Raw genomic sequence first — 9,622 nt, forward strand, 5'->3', positions numbered from 1 at the left:
AAATATGGCTGCAGGAAGACTCCCAGTGGGACTGTTTGCAGATGTAAGTCTCAGACACGGTTGGCAGGAAAGCATTTTCTTACATAGATGGCACTCTGAGGGTCAAAGCCAATTATCTTGGCTTTGGAATCATAGGAATGACAGTTGTTTGTGGTGGTGGAGGAGAACCAGATCTCTGGGCCGTATTTCATTACACAAAGAAATGGGAAAAGCAGAGTCGAATTAAAACATGTAGAAATGCCATTTTTGTCTATCTCCTGGTGAGACACGAGAGAGTGGACAAGAGGCTGAACTATGTCCTGCTCTCTAGCTGCCCATATTTGTTGGCTGGAGAGAGAGGTAAAAGCTAAAATAAGTTGCATATGCAGCCTTATCATAAACTCTGGAAAATGTCTGCTAGCCTGGAAGTGTTCACACCCTTCCCAACATGAACTGGTTCCAAAGTCCAGGAAGGATGCATGTAATTGAGAAATGAACACAAAAAGGCAAACAGAACAGATTTTATGTAAAAATAGTATAGGACAAAAGGAGGGGAGGGGACAATGGATATATATGGCAGAAGGGGATCCTCACAAGAGCAAGTAACGATCAAGATGTTGAAAATTATGACTAAATACAAGGCTATGAGCTAAGACAACTTAACTCTACAATTGAAAGAAGAGCAACTGAGACCTTGCAGAAAGTAATAGTGACATGACAGGTGGAGATGAAACAACTTGCAGAATTCAGGAAGGAAGCAGAAGAGAAAAACAAAGCTGTCTTTGAAATGCAAGGATACTGGAATAAACACAGAGGAGGATAGACAGTGCTGAGGTCAGTAATGGATAAATGAACAGGGTTAAGAAAAGCAAGCAAAAATCAACTAGAAATGAATGAACTTAGAATGGATTAAAGAAAATATGAAAGATATGGAGGGGAAAAGAAAGGCAACGTATACATTATTGGTATCTTTAAGAAGAAGCCTGGAGATAATGGTAAAGTGCTTTTAGGAAGTAAAATATGACTTGAATCTCCAAATGAAAAGGTTGCACTGTGATTTGGGAAAACCTGGTACACAATGAACAATACTGGCCCTCAAAGACAAAGAGAAAGTCATTTAGACAGTAAAAAGCAAACTGCTAAAAGGTGGAGGGGGGGGATCGAACTGGCATTTTAACAAAACAGATCACACAGTGGAATATCAAAAGCAAGAGAAGGGAATCATAACATAAAATATGAGTAACAGCGTGCGTTACTTACCCAGACTCTTAGCTTATTGTAGAGGGTAACCCTGACCCAGTGTCTGCTTCTGTCACCTGTGCTTGCTAAGCAATAGCCGCCATGCGTGAGTGCATCTCCACCCACGTTGACCAGGCTGCTGTGCAGATCAGCAATGCCTGCTGGGAACTCTATTGCCTGGACCATGGCATCCAGCTCAACAGTCAGATGCTAAGTGACAAGACCACTGGGGGAGGAGATGACTCCAGCACCTCCTTCAGTGAGACAGGGTCTGGCAGGCTTTGTCCCCAGGGCACTATTTGTAAATCTGGAACCCACTGTCACCGATGAATTTCACACTGGCACCTACTGCCAGCTCTTTTACTCTGAGCTTCTCATCATAGGCAAGGAAGATACTGCCAATAACTGTGCCCGAGGGTGTTACATGGTTGGCAAGGAGACGATTGACTTTGTCTTGGATTGAATTTTGGAAACGGGTTGACCAGTGCACAGATCTTCAGAGCTTCTTTGTTTTCCACAGTTTTGAAGGTGGAACCCCTGTGCTGGTGGAACTTCTCTTGACCAATTATGGCAAGTTGTCCAAGTTGGAGTTCTGATTTATGCAACCCCTCAAGTTCCCACAGCAGGAATTGAGCCCCTACACCTCCATCTTCACTACCCACACTACCCTGAAGCTGTGATTGTGCTTTCATGGTGGACAATGAGGTCATCTCTGAAGTCTGTCATAGAAACCTCTGTATGGAATGCCTGGCCTACTCTAACCTTAACCTCCTTGTTAGCCAGATCGTGTTTTCCATCACTGTTTCCCTCACTTGTGAGGGAACCCTGAATGCTGATCTGACAGAATTTCAAACCAACCTGTTGCCCTATCTCTATACCGACTTTCCTCTGGCCACATAGGTCCATCATCTCTGCTGAGAGAGCCTACCATGAACCACTTTCTGTAGCACAGATGACAAATGTGTGCTTTGAGCCAGTCAACTAGATGGTGAAATGGGACTCCCACCATGGTAAATACAAGGCTTACTGCCAATTGTACTGTTGTGATGTGGTTCCCAAAGATGTCAATTCTGCCATAGCCACCATCAGGACTAAGCACAGCATCCAGTTTGTGGACTGGCACTCCACTGGCTTCAAAGTGGGCATTAATTACTAGCCTCCCATATGGTGCCTGGTGGAGACCTGGCCAAAGTACAGAGTTGTGTGCATGCTGGGCAACTCCACAGCCATTGCTGAGGCTTGGTCTTTCCTGGGCCACAAGTTTGACCTGTTGTATGCCGAGTGTGCCTTTGTTCACTAGTATGTAGGTGAGGACATGGAGGAAGGAAAGTTGACTCAAGCCCGTGAGGACATGGTAGCACTTGAAAAGGATTATGAGGAGATTGGTATGGATTCTGTTGAAGGAGAGGGTGAAGAAGAAGGAGAGGAATACTAATTACCATTCCTTTCTGCATGTTACCCTCACAACTTCAGCTTCGAAATTAGCTGACAGGGATTCAAGCTTTCTGGTTAGATTGTCTTCATTTTAACTGTGATCATGTCTTACTTTTCCATGGGTACCTGTAAGATTTTGCCATCATGTTTCAAAGTAAGGCTTTAAGAAAGAAAAAAAAAATGAGTACCCAAATTTGACCAAATATATGACCATAAAAATAAATGTTAATTGTTCTACTCACCTATTAAGAGACGCACAGTTACAGAGAGAGTGGAATCCAGTTACGAGTGATACAGGAGATGTGTGTAAAACAGTGAAGCCCATGAAGGCTGAAGGTGAGAGTTGGGCAGACATTGCTGTAGCGTGAATCCTGCCCACCCCCCTGCCAATTCAAATGTTGAAGACTTAATCTCTCTATGTGGTTATATATTGCAGATAGGGCTTTTAAAGAGTGATTAAGGTCAAATGTGTTCCAAAGAGTGGGGCCCTGATCTGATAGAGCTAGTGCCCTTACAAGAAGAGAAAGAGACACTAAAACGTTGTCTTTGCCATGTGAAGACACAGAAGGTGGTAGTCCCCAAGCCAGGAAACAAGATCTTACCAGAATGTGGCTATTTGGCACTCTCTCTTGGATTTTCTAGCCTCCACAGTTGTGAGAAAATACATTTTTATTTTTAGAGTCACCCAGTCTATGGTATTTCTTAGGGCAGTCCAAAACAATGAACAGAGATAAAAAAACAAATGCCAATAGAGCAAGAGAGAGGAAGAGAGAAAGCAGCAATCATAACTATATGGTTGTATTCAGAATAAAAAGTATTAAATTAGGTAAAAAGGGCAGTTGATAATGGTAAATCATGATGCAATTTAATGTGATAAAAGAGTTGTCATGGAAACCACAGTGCCAAATTTAAAGGAAACAGGAATAGACAGAAATGTTTTAATAATAGAAAACTTTAATTCTTACTTTTTAACTACTGGCAGAGAAAGTACAAAAAAAAGCAAGTAAGAATATGGACCTTTGAATGACATAATGAATAAGCTAGCTTTTACAGATACACATTAAGGTATGTATTCAGAAAACACTGTACTGTGCTTTCATGTATCATTGAAGAAGTCATGCAAATTATATATCAAACTGTAAAGAAAATTGCAATCAATTCTCCCAAGTAGAAATAGACAACATTTTCTGACAATGCAATGAAATAAAAAATTAATAATAAAAACAGAAGAAAAAAAAACACCTTACCTTTTGGAAACAAAAGAACACTGTTTAAATTCTTAAAACTGAAATTGCAGAATATTTAGAAAAAAAAAACCCCAAAATTAAAACAACATACTGGAGACTGAGATCTCGGTAAAGCAGCATTTAGAGTAAAATTCATAGCATTAAATATTTAAAAATTAAGAATCAAAGTAAGTGAATTTTAAACATCAAATACCATAATTTATAAAATAATGTGCATTGGAGAAAACAGAGCAAAACATTAATAAAAATAAAAGCAAAAGTTAATGAATTAAAAGAATTTTTAAAATGGCAAAACCAAGTCTCCAAGTTGTATCTGAATAAAATATTAAAACTGTTGGCTATTCTCATTTTTTTGAAATTAAAAAAATTAATTTTACTTTCAGTATGGTTACATACATTGTTACAGTTTCAAGTGTACAATATAATGAATCAACAATTCCATATATTACTCAATGTTCATTAGGATGAGTGTACTCTTAATCCATATCATCTGTTTTATCCATCCCCCATCTATTTGCCCTCTAGTTACCATCAGTTTCTTCTCTGTAGTTAGGAATCTATTCTTTGGTCCCTTTCCCCTACTTTGTTCATTCTCTTTCTTAGAGTGACATGTGAGTAACGTCACGTGGTATTAATATTTCTCTGACTTACTTTTCTTAGCCTCATACTCACTGGCTAATTGAAAATGACAAGATTTCATTCTTTTTTATGGCTGAGTAATATTCCATTGTATATATATTCCTTATCCATTCATTGTTCAATGGACACTTGGGTTCCTTCCACAATTTGGCTATTGTAAATGATGCTAAAGTAAACAGAGGGGTGTGCATATTCTTTTGAACTAGTGTTTTTGTATTCTCTGGGTTGTAGGAAAATATATTGAACATAAATTTGCTGTATTAATGACATATGTATTAGTGTGGCATTAATTATATTCACAGTGTTATACAATGATCATCACTATTTTCAAGATATTTTCACCACCTTAAACAGAAACTCTGTACCCATTAAACAATAGCTCCCCATTATCCCTCCTCCCAGCTCATGGTAAATGTTAATGTTGTTTTTCTCCATGAATTTGCATATTCTAGGTATTTCATCTAAGTGGACTCATACAAGATCTGTCCTTTTTTGTCTGGCTTATATCATTTAGCATGATGTCCTCAAGGTTCATCCATTTCATAACATAGATCAGATCTCCATGCCTTTCTATGTCTGAACAATATTCCTTATATGTATAATCACATTTGTTTATGCACTCATCTGTTGGTGGATGTTTGAAATGCTTCTACCTTTTGGCTACTGTGAATAGTGTTGCAGCATTCATTAATTTTTGCCAGGGAAAAAGCAAAAATGGGTGAAATAAAAAAAAAAAGAATCGAGAAATAATCTCAGAAATTAAAGAAACTAATAGGAGATCTTTTTGGTTAACCACCCAAATAAATTTTTAAAAACTTTGATAATGGGGCATGAGAGTGGCTCAGTGGGTGGGGTCTTCAGCTTGGGTCATGATCTCAGGGTCCTGGGATCAAGCCCCACATCAGGCTCTCTGCTCAGCAGGGAGCCTCCTTCCCGCCCCCCCGCCTCTCTGCCTACTTGTGATCTCTGTCTGTGAAATAAATAAATAAAATCTTAAAAAAAAACTTTGATAAAAATATTTATTTCAAGAAAAGCTAAAGTTCTAAAAGCTAAGTTATTGGCCCCAGAAGGGTTTGCAAGCTTAAAGAGATGAATTATACTAGAAAAAAAAAGAGAAGTTGGGGGGAACTGGCTCTCTCCCCACCTATGAGGTGCAAATATTTTCCCAAGGAAGCTCTTTTGATCTTTTTGTTATAATTTTTTAATTAACACATAATGTATTATTAGCCCCAGGGGTGTGGGTCTGTGAGTCACCACTTCACAGCACTCACCATAGCACACACCCTCCCCAATGTCCATAACCCAACCACCCTCTCCCTCCCCCGCTCCCCCTGGCAACCCTCAGTTTGCTTTGTGAGATTAAGAGTCTCTTATGGTTTGTCTCCCTCCCAATCCCATCTTGTATCATTTATTCCTTTCCTATCCCCCAAACTCCCCACATTGCCTCTCAACTTCCTCCTATCAGGGAGATCATATGATAATTGTCTTTCTCTGATTGACTTATTTTGCTAAGCATAATACCCTCTAATTCCATCCACATCATTGCAAATGGGAAGATTTCATTTCTTTTGATGGCTGCATAGTATTCCATTGTGTATATATACCACATCTTCTTTGTCTATTCAGCTGTTGGTGGACATCTAGGTTCTTTCCATAGTTTGACTATTGTGGACATTGCTGCTATAAACATTTGGGTGCACATGCCCCATCGGATGACAACATTTATATCTTTAGGGTAAATACCTTGTAGTGTGATTGCTGTGTTGTAGGGTAGCTCTATTTTCAACTTTTTGAGGAACGTCCATGCTGTTTTCCAAAGTGGATACACCAGCTTGTATTCCCACCAACAGTATAGGAGGGTTCCTCTTTTTCTGCATCTTCACCAACATCTGTCATTTCCTGATTTGTTAATTTTAGCCATTCTGACTAGTGTGAGGTGGTATCTCATTGTGGTTTTGATTTGTATTTCCCTGATGCCGAGTGATGTGGAGCACTTTTTCATGTGTCTGTTGGCCATCTGGATGTCTTCTTTCAGTAATATCTGTTCATGTCCTATGCCTATTTCTTGATTGGATTATTTGTTCTTTGGCTATTGAGTTTGCTAAGCTCTTTATAGATTTTGGATACTAGCCCTTTATCTGATATGTTGTTTGCAAATATCTTCTCCCATTCTGTCAGTTGTCTTTTGGTTTTGTTAACTGTTTCCTTTGCTGTGCAAAAGATTTTGATCTTGATGAAGTACCAATAGTTAATTTTTGCCCTTGCTTCCCTTGCCTTTGGCGATGTTCCTAGGAAGAAGTTTCTGCAGCTGAGGTTGAAGAGGTTGCTGCCTGTGTTCTCCTCAAGGATTTTGATGGATTCCTATCTCACACTGAGGTTCTTCACCCATTTTTGAGTGTGTAGTGTAAGGGAATGGTCCAGTTTCATTTGTCTGCATGTGGCTGTCCAATTTTCCCAACACCATTTGTTGAAGAGACTGTCTTTTTTCCATTGGACATTCTTCCCTGCTTTGTTGAAGATTAGCTGACCATAGAGTTGAGGGTCTATTTCTGGGCTCTTTGTTCTGTTCCACTGATCTATGTGTCTGTTTTTGTGTCAGTACCATATTGTGAAGATGACAGCTTTGTAATAGAACTTGAAGTCTGGAATTGTAATGCCACCAACTTTGGCTTTCTTTTTCAACATTCCTCTGCCTATTTGAGGTCTTTTCTGGTTCCATATACATTTTAGGATTATTTGTTCCATTTCTTTGAAAAAAATTGATGGTATTTTGCATTAAATGTGTAGATTGCTTTAGGTAGCATAGACATTTTCACAATATTTGTTCTTCCAATCCATGAGCATGGAACATTTTTCCATTTCTTTGTGTCTTCCTCAATTTCTTTCATAAGTACTTTATAATTTTCTGAGTATAGATTCTTTATCTCTTTGGTTAGGTTTTTTCCTAGGTATCTTATGGTTTTGGGTGCAGTTGTAAATGGGATTGACTTCTTAATTTCTCTTTCTTCTTTCTTGCTGTTGGTGCCTAGAAATGCAACTGATTTCTGTGCATTGATTTTATATCCTGCCACTTTACTGAATTCCTGTATGAGTTCTAGCAGTTTTAGAGTGGAGTCTTTTGGGTTTTCCACATAAAGTATCCTATCATCTGTGAAGTTTGACTTCTTCTTCGTGGATTTGGATGTCTTTTATTTCTTTTTGTTGTCTGATTGCTGAGGCTAGGTCTTCTAGTACTATGTTGAATAACAGTGGTGATAGTCGACATCCTGCTGTGTTCCTGACCTTAGGGGAAAAGCTCTCAGTTTTCCCTACATCGTGAAGTGTTTTGATCAAGAAAGGATGCTGTACTTTGGCAAATGGTTTTTCAGCATCTACTGAGAGTATCATATGGTTCTTGTTCTTTCTTTTATTAATGTATTGTATGACATTGATTGATTTGTGGGTGTTGAACCAACCTTGGAGCCCACTTGGCTGTGGTGAATAATCTTTTTAATGTACAGTTGATCCTACTGGCTAGTATTTTGGTGAGAATTTTTGCATCTGTGTTCATCAAGGATATTGGTCTATAATTCTTTTTTTTTTTTCAATATTTTATTTATTTATTTGACAGACAGAGATCACAAGTAGGCAGAGAGGCAGGCAGAGACACAGAGAGGAGGAGAGCAGGCTCCCCACTGAGCAGAGAGCCCGACTTAGGGCTTGGACCCTGGGATCATGACCTGAGCCAAAGGCAGAGGCTTTAACCCACTGAGCCACCCAGGGGCCAGTGTAATTCTTTTTTTTTTTTTTTTTTTGATGGGATCTTTGTCTGGTTTTGGGATCAAGGTAATGCTGGACTCATAAAATGAGTTTGGAAACTTTCCTTCCATTTTTACTTTTTGGAATAGTTTCAGGAAAATAGGAATTAATTCTTCCTTAAGTGTTTGGTAGAATTCCCCTGGGAAGCCATTGGCCCTGGGCTCTAGTTTGTTGGGAGATTTTTGATGACTGCTTCAATCTCCTTACTGGTTATGGGTTTGTTCAGGTTTTCTATTTCTTCCTGGTTCAGTTGTGGTAGTTTATAGGTCTCTAGGAATGCATCCATTTCTTCCAAATTGTCAAATTTGCTGGGATAGAGTTTCTCATAATATGTTCTTATAATTGTTTGTATTTCTTTGTGTTGGAGCCCTTTTGATCTTAATCAGTTGATCACTCCATTGGTTTTCAAGCTTTTCTAGATCAAGAAAAGCCACTGTTTTTTATGAGGTAAAGGTGATATGAGTGCCAAAATCTGACATGAAACAATAGAAAGGAAAAAAAAAAACTGTAGACTGATGTCTCTTGAGACTATTAATGTAAAGGTCTTTGGTAAAATATCAGCAAACAAGAAAGACATGACAAGATCCAGAGTGACAATAAAAGAATAATTAAACATGACCAAGTGAGGTTGATTTCAGGAAAGGCAAGCTAGTTTAGTATTTGGGAAACTTATGAATGGAATTCACTACAATAGTGTATTAAAACAGCAAAAGCAAAGCCAGGCACGCAACATCCATGGCTGCTGAAAATGTTGTAAAAGTAAAATCCAATATTGATTATGGAAAAACACTTCATAAAATAGAACTAATTTTATGTTGCCTTAATATAACATATTTATCTTACCTCAGAAATCAGCTCATGCCTCAAGGGAAAATAATAGAAACAGTCCCCTTAAATCAGGACAAAGATGTCACTACTATCACATTTTTGAACACTGATCATGAGATATTTGCCAGCATTTTAGATAAAAGAAATATGAGATATATAAATTAGAGAGGAAGAAGTATAATAACCACATTTTCAAATAATATGACTGTACCTAGAAAACAAAACTCACTGAAAGATCACTGCCAGCAGCAATCAGCAGAGAATGGAATAGTGTGGGTTGATTTAAAAAAAAAAAATGTCGGGGGGAGGAGCAAGATGTCAGAGAAGTGGGAGACCTATATTTTGTCTGGTCCCAGAAATTCAGCTAGATAGTTATCAAACCATTCTGAACACCTACAGACTTAACAGGAAATTGAAAAAATGAATAGCAGTGATTCTACGAACAGAAAAGCGACCAG

At 38.4% G+C, this 9,622-nt stretch overlaps 1 pseudogene; it reads left to right on the plus strand.

The window, feature by feature from the left end:
• Positions 1-1,320: 1,320 nt before the first annotated feature.
• LOC122901219 lies at positions 1,321-2,661 on the plus strand (annotated as a pseudogene).
• The last annotated feature ends 6,961 nt before the right edge of the window (positions 2,662-9,622 follow it).

The sequence above is a fragment of the Neovison vison genome, chromosome 1, assembly GCF_020171115.1.
Source record: "Neovison vison isolate M4711 chromosome 1, ASM_NN_V1, whole genome shotgun sequence".
In the NCBI taxonomy this organism is placed as follows: domain Eukaryota; kingdom Metazoa; phylum Chordata; class Mammalia; order Carnivora; family Mustelidae; genus Neogale; species Neogale vison.